Source organism: Sciurus vulgaris, assembly GCF_902686455.1.
Source record: "Sciurus vulgaris genome assembly, chromosome: 2".
Taxonomy (NCBI): domain Eukaryota; kingdom Metazoa; phylum Chordata; class Mammalia; order Rodentia; family Sciuridae; genus Sciurus; species Sciurus vulgaris.
Window position 1 is genome coordinate 172,027,681 of NC_136462.1, and position 16,821 is coordinate 172,044,501.

Consider the following 16,821-nt stretch of genomic DNA (forward strand, 5'->3'; position numbering starts at 1 on the left):
TTTCTCTTTTGCTGTCTTTGGGTCATGCTCCTGGTGTGCTAAATTTTTTCATTTGTACTTAACCCCAGGTCTGTTCCCCTCTCGTAGGCCAGAATCCACTCTGCCCGTCTTGCCTGCTCTTTTCCTTTTACTCTTTCCTCTGTTTTCTTTCCCATTAGTAATTATTTATTAGTCTCTGAGGTGCAGCCCAGGATTTTTCACGGTATTTCTCCGACTTCCTCCAGCCCATTTGGTCACTGCTGAATGTTCAGAGGGGAAGTAGGCTTTGACATGCCCAGTTGTGTGGATCTGGAGCAGCATGCTGGAAAAGCTGTACAATTACTGATTCCTTGGCATCGTCCCCTCTTAGCATCTTGGCCAAGAGGGTCTGGATGAAGAGGAAGTGTGGTTCGATGCTTAGAACACACAGTGGTGGAGAAGTCTGGGCCCTGGCTCTGTCTCCTGGCTTCCCCACCAACTCCATGACTGAAAGCAACCTCTCTCTCTCTCTCTCTCTCTCTCTCTCTCTCTCTCTCTCTCTCTCTCTCTCTTTCCTTTCTGAAATCAAGTTAAGAAATCTTTTGGCTGTCGAAACCCTAACACCTGGCATAAATGAATGTAACACAAGAAACTGTCCATTGAGCCTTCAAAGAAATTAAAACTGATTAAGGTGCTTTGACATCCTGAGTTGAGAGTACCATTTTTTTTCCTTCCTTGGAGAAGGTTAATTTCTCATGTGAGCATGGTCAGAGAGAGCTGGGATCATTGGAAACAATTTATAGCTACTCTTTTTTCTTTTTCCATCTGTAATCATGCTGCCTATTTTTAGAGTAGCGATTCCAGAATTTTAATTGGCACACACATTTCCTGGAGATCTTTCTAAAATGTTGATTTCCATTCAAGAGGTCTGGACTTAGGCCTGAGATCCTACATTTCTAACAAGTTTCCAGGTATGCTTCTAGTCTTCAGACACACACTTACCATGGCCAGGTGTCATAGAACTCTCTAGCCCCCCAGTTACTTCCTTCCCCCACATCTGGACTGTCTCTCTGGTCATTCTCTCCTCCTCTCCATGGAAACCAGTCAATTCTATGTCCCATGTTCTCAGATCTTCTGTGATAAATCATCATGAAAGGTAGCATTTTTATGACTTTGAAAGTACTTATTCACCCTTATGTGACAGAACTCATCTTCCTGGCAGTTCAAGCCCATGTCTCCACCTCCCTTCCGTTGTCATTGTGATCTGGCACTCCTCCATCATTTGGTGAAGACGGGCACCTGAATCAGACTATCGTCACCCGTTCACCTTGTGCAATCTAAAGGTCCATGTGGCCAGCCCCCCTAACACCTGCCCTCATAAATTCTTTATCTATTTTTAAAAAGTAGAAATGAACTTTATCTCCACTCCACTGCAGCTACCACTCCAAGAGCCAACCTTAGACTTGGCCACTACCCAGAACTGCTCTGTGTCAGAGAACTTAAACCCTGATATTCTACTCCCTGACCTCCTGTCCTTTCAAGTCTCTCTGCTCTCCCTGTTGTGATCCTGGTTCTTTCAATGCCTCTATCCTTGATGTCTCCATTGTCTCTTGACCTCTTTCCTGTGCATTTGTAGCCTAGATCTTTTATACAACCCTCAACTCTTTTCTCATAAGCACATTCAACTTCCAGGTGTTCCTATTCTTTTCTCACTGCATCTAGAGCAATTCCATCATCTTCCCTGCACCTGGAAAACTAAAGATAACTAGAGAAAAATCACCAACAGTGCCACCACAAATGCATTGTCTTAATCCTCACTGGGCCCTTGCACCACTGGAACGTTTATTCACAATAATTTACAGTTGCTCAGCTCCGGACTTTGATCCCCCTCCTCCAATCTCCAGGTTCGGTTCATGTCCACACCCCTCATCTCAGTGAATAATCTTGCTTCTAAGAGAGTAAAATAAGAAGCCCATCACAATGATAATAATATTGATAATTGCCTTCAGAGAGCTCACATAAGGATTCAATGGCATAACAAGTACAGATCACTTGGCCCAGTGCCTAGTGCCTAATGCACATTCAATAAGCAGTTGCCATTCTGTCAAAATTTTCATATTAATTACTATTATTAAAGTGAGCTTTAAAATCTGGTCCTGTGATAAAATGGATATAGGCCCCAAAAGATGTCTATGAAATAAAGTTGTTTGGAATCCAGGTGGCATGTGTGATATCTCCCACTATCTATAAGCTTATCTTCATCCACACCCATCTTTACTTGCTTCTTTCTTGACATTCTCAGATGATGAGGTGTCCTTCCTCCTGGTAAGGCTACATCAAATCACCTGTGCCCTGTTTCTTCCAGGGTCACTTCAATTATTCTCACCAGCTTCTTCATCTTCACACTCTGCCTCCCTCCAACACCCTTTTCCACACTTGAGATGCATTATGTGTAACTCTCCTATTAAGTTTCCAGCCTCAATTCCCATAGTCTACCTGCCGTATTTGTTCTGGTTGTTTCCTTTCCATTCTCCCTACAGGCTGTGCTATTTCATGCCTTGATGATTTTGCTGAAACTGTCTCCAACTGAAATTTTCCTTCTTGGCTTTAGAGACCGGAAAGGTTTTACTCATCTTACAAGACTCAAATTGGGTGCTTTCTCCCAGGGGACTTTCACACCCCCCCCATCCCTGGTAGCCTGGGTTCCAGGTTGCCAGCCACAGGTGAAGCTTGCCATAGGACTTCCATGTTATTGTTTAGATTTTACTGTATTGGATATTTATGTGACTATCTCCCTTATTGATTAGGTACTCCTTGAGGGCAAGGACTCTTGCCTTATTTGCTTTTATGTCCTGACTGACTGGAACCATTCCTGAGAACAATGTGATTAAGAAATAAAATATTGGTTGAATGAGTGAATAATGAATAGGACTGACTCATTAAACTAATATGATCATACATGCTCCTTTGGTTCCAAATGGCTTCATTTAATGCACCTTTCTTGGGGGTATATATGCCTTTTATCACAGGGCTGGCTTTGAAAGCTCACTCAAATGACACAACTTTGACATGACACCAACTGTTTACGGAGTGCGTCTCAGGCACTGTGCTAAATGATTCACACACATTATGCCATTGAATCCGTATGACAACACTCTGAAGGCAATATTATTATCATAATTTTAGAGGTGAGGACCTGAGGATCAGAGAGGTTAAGTACATAATTCACGTCACATAACCAGGAGGTTGCCTAGCTAGTTCCTGAAACTTAGCCAGGCCTGCTGAAAGACACATGCCCTGAGCACCACATTTAATTTCCCTTCTCGCCCTCGTCTGCTCTTTCCTGGACCCTGAACTCTCTTCTTCTCTTGTCACATGCAATGCTTTTCCTCTGCCTCTGCAACTGGAGTACCTCCCCCCTCCACCCATCTCAGAGCACGGTTTAAAAGGTGACATTCTGACCTATGTGCATCCTTTTAATCTACAACACTCCACAATGGTTACCAAGAAGCCCAAGGGTTGAGAGAATTCATTTCTTAATAACCATTAAGTAATGAAGCATTACTTAGAACTATTAACTGAGTAATAATTGGGACTCGACAGAAGTCAGATATCGCTGTGAGTTTGGGAGTACTTGGAAACAGTGAATTCTGGGTGATTGATTCTTTTTTTCCTTTGTTACTAGTGACCCTATAGCACAGAATCAATTCTGCATATTTACCTTAAACAGGGAATGAATGAAAAGTCAGAACCAAGGCTGACTGGAAAGCCAAAGGGATTGAGGCCTGGCAAGGTGACCCTGTTGGAAAGTACTCTGAATGTATGAGTCCAGGGGGAGAAAACAAAGTGAGAAAGGAATGACATACCAGGGCATACCAACTTCAGAGGCTGCCCTATACATAGATTCTGAATTCAGGAGAAAATCCAGTTAAAATGATCTAATCAAGTGACTATCTGATTATTCTCATTTTTTCTCATTGTTACATGGGACAATATTTGCTTGTGCATAAAATTATGATACAATTTTTACTGAAGTCTTTTTGTTTTCTTCAGACTTGATGCTAAATAATTATCAGGATCTTTCGCAGAACCAACACTATTTCCAAACTCTGTCCAACTTTCCCTGGTCTACAACATTAAGATATTGTCATGCTTGCTATTTTTGATGTAATGCTGTTCATTACTTCCCATTCAACCCACATGTAAAACCTGCATATTGCTTTTTTTTTTTTTTTTTTTTTTGGTGGTGCTGGGGATTGAACCCAGGGCCTTGTGCATGCTAGGCAAGCACTCTACCAACTGAGCTATATCCCCAGCCCAGCATATGCTTAAAATTGAAAAAAGTTTACCCTAATAAATAAGAAGGCATGCATGTACATGTGTTTCTTAAAGATAATAAAACCCAAGTGAAGAATAAATTTGGATCATTTTAAATTGTCTGAACATGTAATGGAGGTCTAAATTATTCTTGAAGGTATATCTTCTGTACATACTTCTATAAATGTTATATTTATATTGTTAGCAGTGTTTTCTTTCTTTAAATTTCTAATATGAGAGAGAATCATACTGTGAAATTTTATGTATCCTCCCACAAGACTATTTTATAATTGAGAAATAACCATCTATTTGTTAGATAGTAATTACTTCCAGGGTGCCACTGAGACCAGCCCAATTTATAATTCACTTTTTAAATCTTTTGACTTTATCCCTCTTGTTTCCTGAAATAAATGCATGTAAAGCAACAATTCCTTCATTGGCTTCTCTCAGAAGGCACCTTCTCAAGAATACATATAAAACAGACTTCCCAGGCTGAAATGGGCAGAGGTTTTGAAATTCCTGTAGGGAAAACGAAAGACGGCACTTTCTGAGACCACTTCTAGATCTGGGGTTGTGGGCTTTATGCCAAAGATAGCTGTAAAGAATAAGGAAATGAGGGGAAAGCAACTCTTTAGATCACAGGATCCCTGGAAGTTTGTCTTTCTGATAGCACTTTGATAACAGTTGGTGTTTGAATTAAACCTAGAATGTTCTACATCTTACCCCTAGTGCTAAACCCCATATGTCAGTACAAACAGGGCCTATCTAGGCCTATCTGCAGGTATTCTTTTTCCATCTGAGATCAAAATATTTCAGCTGTGACATCACCATCTGTTATTGAGGAAAAGATTAGGTTATCAGAATAAAAGCTCTTGTCCTGGAACAAAATATGGTGCATATGAAAACTTGTTTTCACAAATTCCCAGCTGTGCATGTGAACTGCAATAAAGATGGAGAAGGAGGTTTTGGTTCAAGTTCTCTGGGAGAGGTTAGAAAAGTACCAAATTAACCTGTCTGATACCTTATCAGTACATTTTGAGTAATCAACTAAGCTAACATTCTTGCCTTCTACAAATCATTAAATCATGCCTGGTGGACCCGGAAATCTCCTAGTTCCTCCAGCATAAAGCATGGCTGGAATGTGAGGAAATGTCAGATTAGGAAGACTTTTCCCAACAAAAGAGAGTTAGCAATTTGCTTGAGACTTTAACCCTCTTTAATCTGAGTAAAGTCTTTCCATGTTAGATTAGACAGATAAATTGTGTCTGATCTATGGCACAGTCTGTTGAGTTAAACTGGGCCCTAGGGCAGCTACCCAAAGTTCTAAAATAAACAATGGTGTCCACAGGGCTAATATCTTTATGACCCCAGAATGTCACGTGCATAAACACGATACAAGACGTAAATGTCTGTCAACCTGGGTCCATTCTTTATGGTTTCATTTAAAGCGTAGAAAGAAGGACTGGATTTTAGAGACACTCCTCTCTCTCTTTCTCTTTTTTCTTTCTATCCTCTTCTCTCTCACCAAAATCCTACCTTTTAGGGACTGAATTAATGACATAAATGTTATCTCTTTCCTCAATTTATTCACACCTCTGAGAAATTTAGTGAGGCACTGAGATACCAAAATCTATTAGAAACAGAAAAGAAAGAAACACACACACACACACACACACACACACACAAAAAGGCAGTGACAAATTCAAAATTACACTGTACCTAGACAAACATGTGAAGAAGTCTTCTCTTTCCTCTCAAATTGGCTCATCTTGGACTTCCTATAAAATACAGACGGTAATAAATTCTTGCTGACTATTTAAGTATTTTCTTAACCACCAAGTTACTAAGGATAAATATGCAATTTATTGAAAATTGTGTATCAGAACCCTGAAGATTTGTACCCCTCTATGCCAAAAGGCAAAACTATAGAGTATACACTCAGACTGCCCCAGAGTCCAGCAGAGCCTGGAACAGCTCTCTTAGGAGATTTTAGCCTCCCTGGCAATGCATTGGATAGAGTTGATATTTGATAAAAATTGCCACAAGAGCAACTTTGAAGGAAACAAAAGAAAATACGCTCCAAGATGGATGAAAACTCTTTACAAAAAGGAACTGTGTCTTGTAGAATTTTTTATTTCTGTAAGATGACTGCTGAATATCTGGTATAATACCTCCATTATTATCTGGTTGGTGGGAGTGGACTGCTCCTCTATTTTCCCCTGGGCAGTGGGCACATAAATTGATTGTATGGGCAGTGGCAGTTGGTTGAGGTAACCCCCACCCATTACACCAGAATCTAATCTACAAAGACACCTTCACTCATTCTGATCAAGACAGGTAGAACTGGGCACAATGGCTCACATCTACAATCCCAGTGACTCAGAAGGCTGGGGCAGGAGGATTACAAATTAGAGGCCAGCCTCAGCAAGATAACGAGACCCTCAGCAACTTAACGAGATACTGTCTCAGCTTTAAAAATGAAAAGGGGTGGAGATGTAGCTCAGTGGTAGAGCACCTCTGGTTTCAATCCCCAGTACCAAAAATGAAAAAAGAAACAAAGAAAGAATACAGGGAGACAATTTATGGGGGTGGGGAGGGAGGAGTCTCATTACCAACAAAGATAAAAGATAAATACATTATCCACCTTAGTACTTACTTTTAGACAATTTATATTGTCAGTTGCCTCCTCAAAGACCTATACTTTGGGAATTCTGTGGTTCTCTTTTAAACCAGAAAGATCACAATGCTGGTCCTTTCCTGCCTATATCTCCTACTTTCAAACACCCCTTAGCACATCTAGGAGATTGCAGTCTTGAATTCTGCCTGAGTTCCCCAGTGCCATTCGAACACTGTTTCAGTTATCTACCGCTGTGCATTCCACATCACCTCAGAATACAGTGACTTGAAACAACAATCATTTCATTACTCATGTGGGTCAGGAATTTGGGCAGGACCAAATGGGACAGCTTGTCTCTGCTTCAAGCAGCTCCCCTAATTGTCAGCTGGACTGGGCTGGGCGAGGTTAAAGATCCAAAATGGCCCCAGTACTAGTTATCCTTGGTTCTCTCTTTATAGCCCCTCATTGAATGACCTCCCTGTGTTCTCTCATCTTTAAGGTGTCTATCTCTGTAGTAGGATAGCATGGGCTTTTCCATGTGGTCTCTCAGAATCAGTAGCCAGAGTTAAAGCAGAAGTTACAAGAGCTCTCTATGAGGTCTGAGTTTGGAAATCCCAGAACATTCCTTCTGCAGCATTCTACTGGTCAGAGCAAGGCTTAATGTCAGGTCATATTCCAGAGGTGGGGAAATAGACTTGCCTTAATGATGGGAGCAGCAGCACATATATAGAGACTGGGAAGGAGTCGTGGGTGATCATCTCTGTGGGCAGTCTACCACAGACCCTGAACCACTGGTCACAGCTGCTTTCTATAACCAGCCTGTTGCCCCAGGTGGTCTCTAAATTCCTGCAGTGACCAATCTCAATTTCTCTCTTCATGGAACTAGAGACGTAATATACCTTAGCTGTTCTTCGCCCACTCACAGCATGCTTGGGGCATACCCTGGCATACATGCTCTTTACCCAGTCACTGTTCATGTGATGGAAGGAGCACTCAAAGCTTATGTCTTCCAAAGATGTTTTAGCCCAGTTCCTAAGAGAACCATGTCAAGAAGTGATTCCCACCATCTCTATGTACATACCTTTGATCTTCACCCTGAGTCACCCTGCAGACATTTGGATGGACATGGGCCATTGGCTCTGCCCCAAACTTTCTCAACTCAGAGTTTAAGTGCCCTGTTCTATATGTCTCTACCCTATTCCAGATCTACAGTGCCAACCAATACCACCTGTCCTTTCTTTAAAGTCTGTCTCTTGGTTAAAATGACTGGGCTGCATATTTCATGGGGTGGAGAATGGTACATGGAAACTGATTAAAATGTGGGTTCAGCCCCACCTTGGTACTGACACTTTATCCCTGCCCACCCCCATTCTTGGGCCAAATTCCAAGAGATGATCTTTGTTCTCTATTGAGAATGGCTGTGAGTGACACACCCTTAGGATGCTTTTTACATATGCAAGTGGGTAGAAGGTCACATACTTTACATGTACCTTCAGACTTTGGTTGAATAGTTGTGATTGGATGAGGATTACAGAACTCTAAAAAGATCAGGATGGCATCAAGGAAAACACAATTAAATATTATCTGAAAATAATTTGCCTAATCTACATGCAGAGACAAATCTGTACCACATATAAATTTCACTGATAGTTTTGCTTAAAATCCCATGATTCAGCTACTCTAGTTCCCATCTTACAATAGTTCTTAAGGATCACAGACCATGTAAGAAATATAATGAAAGGGGAATAAACTATTTCCTCCAAAAAATTGCACAAGCAGATAACAATCTATATTTATTTCAAGATATTTGCCCATCCCTGAACTCCACCCATGAACTTCTTGTAAAAAATTCTAAGTGAAATGAGATGCAGCCTTTTGGAAAAGGAAGATGAAGATCAATTTAGAATAATTTTATTGGGAATTATGCAGTCAGAGCATATGTATCTGTCTTACGCATTCCATTCTAATTAATGTCTCACGTGGATCTTATTACGTAGGTGACCTTCTGACCTTTGGTCATCTCCACCTTTCTTTCGAAAGATCTGATGGACGTATTCTGTAATAACCATGCACGCTTTCAGGCCAGTGCCTCTTCCTTAGGGGGGGAAAAAAAAAAAACCTCTTAATCGACGCCTCACATGCATCATAGTTCTGAGTTTTGTAAGAGGAGGATCTTATCCTGGAGGGTTTTGGTGACAATCCAATTTTCACATGAGCATAATAAACTGAAATTACTGGTTGCTATACATCCTACCTATTGTCCAGAGTGATACACAGTGTTCTAGAGAAACAGAAACAAGTCTGGAAAGGATCATGTGTAGTTTGGTCATTTCTGAGGTCAGGTACTAAGTCCATTTTGATGAGCAATGTGAGCAGATGCCCTCCTCTCAATAACTTAACCATTTTTAAAGAAGTTTAAGTAGAGTCATGAAATGTAAGTTGGTAAGTTGAATCTGAAGGCAATTGTGATTTCCCAAGTCATAACTCAGTGCCAACTCTTGTGCATATAATTCAAGAGCAATGTTTAATTCACCAGGAATACAATTGCTAAGGTGTCCTTCATATTAAATATTTTGCTAATTTATCTCATTTCCAGATTATCACAGACTTAATCCTGACCATGAACAGGAAAATAAAATAATGTAATAACACCCTGGGAAGGTACAGTGTCTTTTATCAGTGATCTTGAAGCACCTCATAAGCATTAATTACTTCTCCAAACACACTGGGAGGGAGATGTGGTTATGACCATCTTGCTGATGAGGAAGCAGATGCCAGGTCAGGAATCGGCGACTTAAAATAAACCACCTGAACTTGACCAGGTCTGTATTAGAAAGGAAGAAAAATGACCAACTCCACGACAGAGCTTTCGGGACACTTGCCCAGCATGCTTCATCTGCTGCAATCAACTGTGCCCTGACCCCAACCATCATCATCATTTCCTGTTTCTTCCTCATCTGACAATCTTGAGTCTCATCACCAGGTAACAGAGCCACTTTTTCAAGCAGATATCATCCAAGATGAATTTTGTAAGCTAGGTTCCCTGGGTACCAAATAAAAAAGAATCAAGGAAACCTAAGTATTCTGAAATTTCTCAGACCAAGAGAGGATTCTTTGAAAAGGACAGTGTGTGTTATAAATTTCAGACTGTAGCAAACCTGCCTTGGCCCTTGAGGACTCAATTTTGAACAAGTTATTCTTCTTGTGGGAACTAATGATAAGATGCTATCTGACCTTGTGGCATTCTAATACATGGGTGACGTGCAACTAATTCTGTCTTTCTTGTGGTACAATCTATCCCATAAATCGGGTGAAGTACTACATTAAGAAAGTAACTTCTGCTTATAGAGTATGCTCACTACTGTCTGCCTCTTTTGCCCTTTGTCTTAATTTTCTCATTTTCTAAACTGAGTTTGGAAACCTCAGTGTAAGGGTTGATGTCGGAGCCAGAAGAGAGTCACAGAGCTCATGCATCACTAACCATCACAGAACATTCTAGAAGCTTCCCAACTTGTAGGAGCCCCCTCAGTGGACAGATCAGCCTCTTTGGAGTCAATCTATCAAATATTGGATAAATCAAAAAAATCTTATATATTCTGAATATTTCTGCTTCTCTCCCCTCTCTCCTTTACCTTCTCCAAAATAGGCAACAAGCAAGAGATTAGGTCCCAAATAATGATAGCCACTGTGGATTAAAGTGTGGACTACAAAATAAAATCATGATAAGTTAGTTCCATGTCACGTCACTAGAGAGAAAGGTTACTCACAACTGGGGAAAAAATACTTTTTCCATTGACCCACTCAAAACAAACCATGACTTCATTGGGACTGGATATCTGGTGAGTTCCACTAGAATATCATGCTCTGGAATTTAGGAATTAGAGGAAGGGGCCAGAAGAAATTTTAAAATAGACCTAGAGGGTGGTCAAGCCTGGTTCACAGATCTGCTGCGCTGTATAACCCACAGCCCTCTGGGAACTGTAGCAGCGATGTGTTTTACTTTTCTATTTTGAGCCTGTGACTCACATTACAAATATTGACTTCTATTTCTCTATTAGCATCAGATTTTTTTTCTTGAATCCTCCGAATTGACTTTGACTATAACTTTGGTTAATATTAAACCTCTTGGGTCAACACATTTTTATAGCTGTGAGCTGCTGCAACCACATAGAGTGGGGATTGGCAAAGAAGCAGAACAACCAGGAGCAGGACACGGAGAAGCCTCTTCCAAGCCCCTTTCCCCGCCCCCAGTCGACTGACTACCTCACATACTCCTGCCAGATCCATCTTTCCAAAGCATCAGTAGATCGTGTTGAAAACCTTCCATGGCGCCCCACTGCCAAGGGAGGAAGGTTTGAATTCCACACCCAAGCTCTCCAGGATATGAAAAACTTCACACTTTCTGACCCCAAAGCCTTCATCAAATGAACCACCTCTACACACACACATCATCTCTCCCTTGCTTCTATCCTCCAAGTACTTTGGGTTTTTCTTATGACAAATAAGTAAACTCACACGTACGTGAATTCACACCCAGCTTCTCTCATCTCCTGCATCGTTGGCTCGTCTTTGTAGCCCTATACCCCTAGCACCAGAACCAGGCACATGGGAGACAGATAACAAACAAACATTTGCTGAGCTGAATTCTGCCTTGAGGTTTATCTGTTTCCTTTAGACACATGAGTAATTGTCACATGAAGTAGTTAAAACAGCCATGCTGCAAGGTGACTGAAGCAAAATGTCTCAGGGAAAATTGAAAGGTGTTTTGCTAATATCCAGCAGAATTAGGGCATGAAATGTATGTTCCCCTTATTTTTGAATAATTTCTGCTGGATGATCGTTAAAAGAGAAAGCAATGGGGAAGTAGAAAGAAGTGGAAAACAGGAAGAACAGGAGATATTTTTTCAAAGAAGGGAGAAGAATGGAAAAACCAGGTATCTCACAAAACAGAAAAAAGAATCCCTGACAGTGTCAAGTGAACTTGACCTCTCTCCTTCACGGAACTGGAAGTAGCCAGATAAAGGTCTGTCTCTTTGTCTGCACAGGAGGAAGCCAAGGCCAACGAGGGTAAATTGTTTCCCTTCCTCTGGGTGCAAGCATTTAACTGAAAGCCAGTATTTGGGGGCATTGTGGTCAGGCATTCTAATCAGGTTAGCTGGAAAACCAATGGGCACGTGTGCAGCTATTGGAATCCTTCCAAGTCACCAAGCGCTTGTCATTCCCCTGCTCAACATCAGGGGATGCATAGAGTCCCGAGGATACATGAGGGGAATTTTTTTTTTTTTTTTTTTTTTTTTTTATTTAGTCAAAATCAACCTAGGAGTTTAAAATGCCCTTTTATGTTAAGGGATGAGGAAGAAAAGGCTGAATGGTTCTCAAAGTTGGCTCATTTGCGGTGTTGTCAGCAATGTTGAGCAGGTCCCCTAATTTTCTGAAGGTTTGAGAAATGTCTTTTGTTCACATATCATTGCCTATGCGCAATCACTAGTTTGAATCTGCACCAATGTGCCTATGATTGGTTTCCCTGGTCTGTGATTCAACCTTCTGGGATTTCTAATCAATTACTGGCATATTGGCCTCTTTGGCAATGTAGGCCAAGAAGCGTGTGCAGGTGCAGACTGAGTTCTATGCCTGCTGACTCATCTCCCATCCACTCTCTAGTGTTTCTACAATAAAACAGTTGACCTCTATGCAATTTGGGTCTTCTATCAGCTGCTTTGCATCACCCTTGTTTGTTGAGACACTAACACCCATTTGGTTCTGGAAAAAATTGAGGGAACAAGGGGACAATTTGACAATCAACCTTTCTAGAAAGTCCATGAGTGATTTGTGAGTTTTCTCAAGGTTTGTAGTAATGGACAAACAAGGGACATGTGTTTCCATTTGATCATATCCCTGTGGATGCTGAAAGTCCATATTTTCCTGTTGCTAAAACTTAATGGAAACAAAACTAAATAAAACAAATCCCTCAAAAGGAAAGCAGCAACACTTCTCTTATGACTCATGTTCAATGTCAATAGAAAGATTTGTTTTCTCCAAAGGAGTAGTTCAAAAAGGAAAAACAACTGAAAATTCTAAAACAAAATACAACATATGTTTTATCATTATAAGACCAAGAGGAAAATGTGTATGACCAAAGTAAGTTCATTAATTTGCATATTCTCATTCTTTCCTTTTCTCTCTCAAAGCAAGCACTGGACCATCTTTACCTTTCCACATGCACAGGTATAATGGATTTGTAATAGAAATACAGACTTTTTTTGGTGCTGTGAAAGGAGCTCAGGGCCTTAGGTATGGTAAGCACACCCTCAGCCCTTTTATGGCAAAACTGAAAACTGAATATTTACTTCAGTTTTGTACGTATCTAGTCTGAGGGTGAGCAGTCTACCTATCAGGAGGAAGCAAAGCTTCTTGTCAGGGGTTCAGCTTGCTTTAGCCCTTCAGTGACAAGCATACCTACTTAGTCCCTGGCTACTAATGAATTCCATGAGCCAATTTCCAGTGCAGTTTTGGACAACTTTAAACAGCATCAGCAGCAACAATAACAAATATCATTGACTGAGAGCCCATTAAGTACCAGGTACCATCAAACTCCTTTCTATGCATGGTCCCACTGATTCCTCAAATGATCTCCCTGGGCATCAAACATTGACTTCGATCATTTTACAGATGTGAAATGAATATTTCCTGGGTGTGATTCAGAATGGAGAGGGGGACCGGTTAAACTTAGAGGCCAAAAAGAAAGTTTGAATTTTTAAATTCCAGCTTTGGGTCTGAATGTGCTTTACTTCCCAGAGCTCACCAGAGAAGGATGGGAGGAGATTGCATATAGGGAATCATGTTGGCCAACTGTGATGTCTAGTGAAAAACACGACAAAGTCACACACAGTCACATAGAAGGGGACCCCTCCAGATTTCACCTCTCACCATTGAACCCCCAGTGCAAGGCACATGCCTGGCATTTAGGGTCTTAGGTATATATTTGCTGGAAAGAGGAAAGACAGCTTCTCTCCTGCATGCTTAAGTGATTTCTGGAACACTCTAACTGTCTGCTCCTGATGGGAGATGGCCTTCAGGATGGAGAGACCCTCCCTCTGTGCTCAGGACATTTGTCTACCACTGCCTGCCATTTCAAGGTTCTCACAAAGAGCCTTGATAACTTTTCACTTACCAGCACTAAGTAGGGTATACAATTAGCCCATGATCTATGTAGGATCAAGAGCTCAGCTTCCCTTTCCTGAGTTCTCTCTGCTCACGAGACCCACAGGCCAAAAATACACTCTTCCCACTGCCAACAAGGCCACAAAATCCCATCATGGTTACTACCCTTTCAGTGCCCTTCCCACTCTTGACCTCTTTTGCTATCAGAAATTTCTTTCCTGTTGAATTTTGTAGCTCAGGCTAAATGTCCAGGCAGAGGCCATTGCCTGTGCTTCTTCAAACCCCATTGCTGCCCTGAGCTCCCATCTCATATGGAACCAGTCTCCCTGCCTCAGTTTGCCCCTCCATATATCCCACGCCCTACACCCTATAGGAGATGCTGCCTCTGGTTTGCTAAGGCTCCTACTGTGGCTGCTTATTGAACCAAAATGTCCTTTTCATCAAGAGTCTTTTCAGTTTTCATCATCTAAAGAGAATATGATGATTCAGTGTGCTGCTTCAAGGTCTAGATAAAAGACCATCAGTAGAAATTGATCAGAAAGGAGCATCTGTACTGGTGATGTTTGTCTTTGAAGTGACTTTGCCTTAACTGATTGGGAAAGCACACATTTTCAAAGGTTCTTCAAGTCTTAATGCAACAGTGGGAATTTGGGCACAGTGAAAAGCTAGGGGCAAGGGCTCATGATCGTGTCAAGTAAGGATCAGTGCTGCAAACTCTGCTGCAGTTCCTTGCAGCTGTCTTGTTGCACTTAGAAGCCTGTCCTCTCTGTGGCCCTCAGTGAGGATTTGATAAACCATTGACCTCAATTATTAAGTGTGGAGCAGCAACAATATTAAACCTGACTCTTGGTTCCCTGTTGAGCTATCATGTGTCTCTCTGTAACTTGGCAGGAACCTTTATCTCACCCCATGTCCTTCCTATTACCCTGCAGCATGTCCTAAGCCCTCCTGAGCAACCCAGAAACCCAACTCCAGATTCTCAGGGATGAAATTGTTGGACACCTGTGCTGATAGTTTCTGAAGGTCAGCACTTAATCAACACTCTCCTTCCTTCTCAAGCAGTCGGATGGTCACTAGGGGTTGAGAGGGTCATCTCTTCCATCACTGCCCATTGCTGGACCCTGAGAAGCAGGCTTGGGCCTCCAGAAAAGGAATGGAATCATTCCCCTGCCAAGAGTTGCTTTCATATTTTGCTTTGTATTAGAAAACTGAGCCTCAGAGGAGTCTGGATAAGGATTTAGAGGAGACTTCTTCCCTCATGCAGCAGTCTGTAATTTCTAGACTAGCCGGTTACTACATCTTTAGCCAAAAGAAACCCAAAGAGAAATTCCATCAACTATTAAATTGCACACACATACATATGAATACATATGTATTCATGTATATGCATATATATGCATTTATAGCAAACACTGTGACATGTATGCACTCTATATCATTTAATCCTCACAGCAAGCTGCTGAAGTAGGTACTGTCGTTAGTTCCATTCTGGAAGCAAAGAAATACAGGAAAAAGAGGCAGTGGTGTGCTGATAAATGTTCACAACTGACATTCCATGTTAAAAAAAAAAAAATTCCAATATGTGACATTGGCCAGCTTCTGTAGGAGTAAATCTTCACTCCATCTAGAAGATTTTTAACTACCAACACAGTCACTGAACACAGAGATGAAAACTAGCTTTCTCAAATGTGCTCCAGCACACCACTGGAGAGAGGTCATTACCTCCTCAATGTCACAGAGCTGAATTTTGAATACAAGATAGACCAGCTCCAAAATCCATACTCTGAAGCACCAACAAAGCATATACACAGACATTTTGAAGGGCCCCCTCTGATGAGCAGATTGTTTGGTGTGTTTGTCTTAATCAGTAATTTCTCAGCCCCATCCCAATGGCATATGTTGGCAGAGATAAAGTAACAATGTGTCTTGATGGTTTTCGTCTTCCCTGGGTGCTGTACATACCCATAGATGTTACTGAAATTCCACTGAGTTGATTGGATTGGCACTAAAAGGACAGAGGATGTTCTTCAGTGAAGTCCTTGGAAGATCCAGGATCGGTTATCTAGGAAGGAGGCAGTGGGAATGGGGAAAGGGAAGAGGCACCTGTCAAAGTGTGAAGATTGACAGGGTGAGGTGGGGACCAGGCACTTAGAGCAGACTTTTCCCATTTACCTTTTCTCTTAGGCTGGTCCAAGTGTGCAGAACTCTTAAGGACACCCTACCTGTCCAGAACTCGTTCCCCTTCTTTCCTGCACTTGGTGGCCTGAGTCACTCTTGGTTTGACTTTCAAGTAATAGGTGGAGACAGGAGAGGCAGGGCAGCCTTTGCAGATCAATGGTGGCAGCTGCCTGAGGTATGAATTTGGAATGCCCAAGGCCTCATCATCCAGATTTTTTTGCATCCTGAGATCCATTTTTTTTTTTTTAACAAAGGATAAGTTGGTAATTTTACTGCCTTCACAATTAAAGCTGCAAGATTCTGTTTGCCACACATTATCAAATTGGCTGACTTGAGAGATGCAGAAACATGTGGGATGCTTCTGTGATACACTAACATGAAAATGGGTTAAGCTGCTATGGTTGGGCCACATGCCCCCCAGCATGATCATTAGTTAAAATAACCCTTCGTCTGCCCACACATAGCATATTTACATATATGCCCTTATTTGACCCTCACCAAAACCCTGAGAAGATAGTTTGTAACCCCATTTTCAAAGGAAAAGACCATAAAAACATCTTCTGACCTGGCAGGGAGACTCCAATCTACTC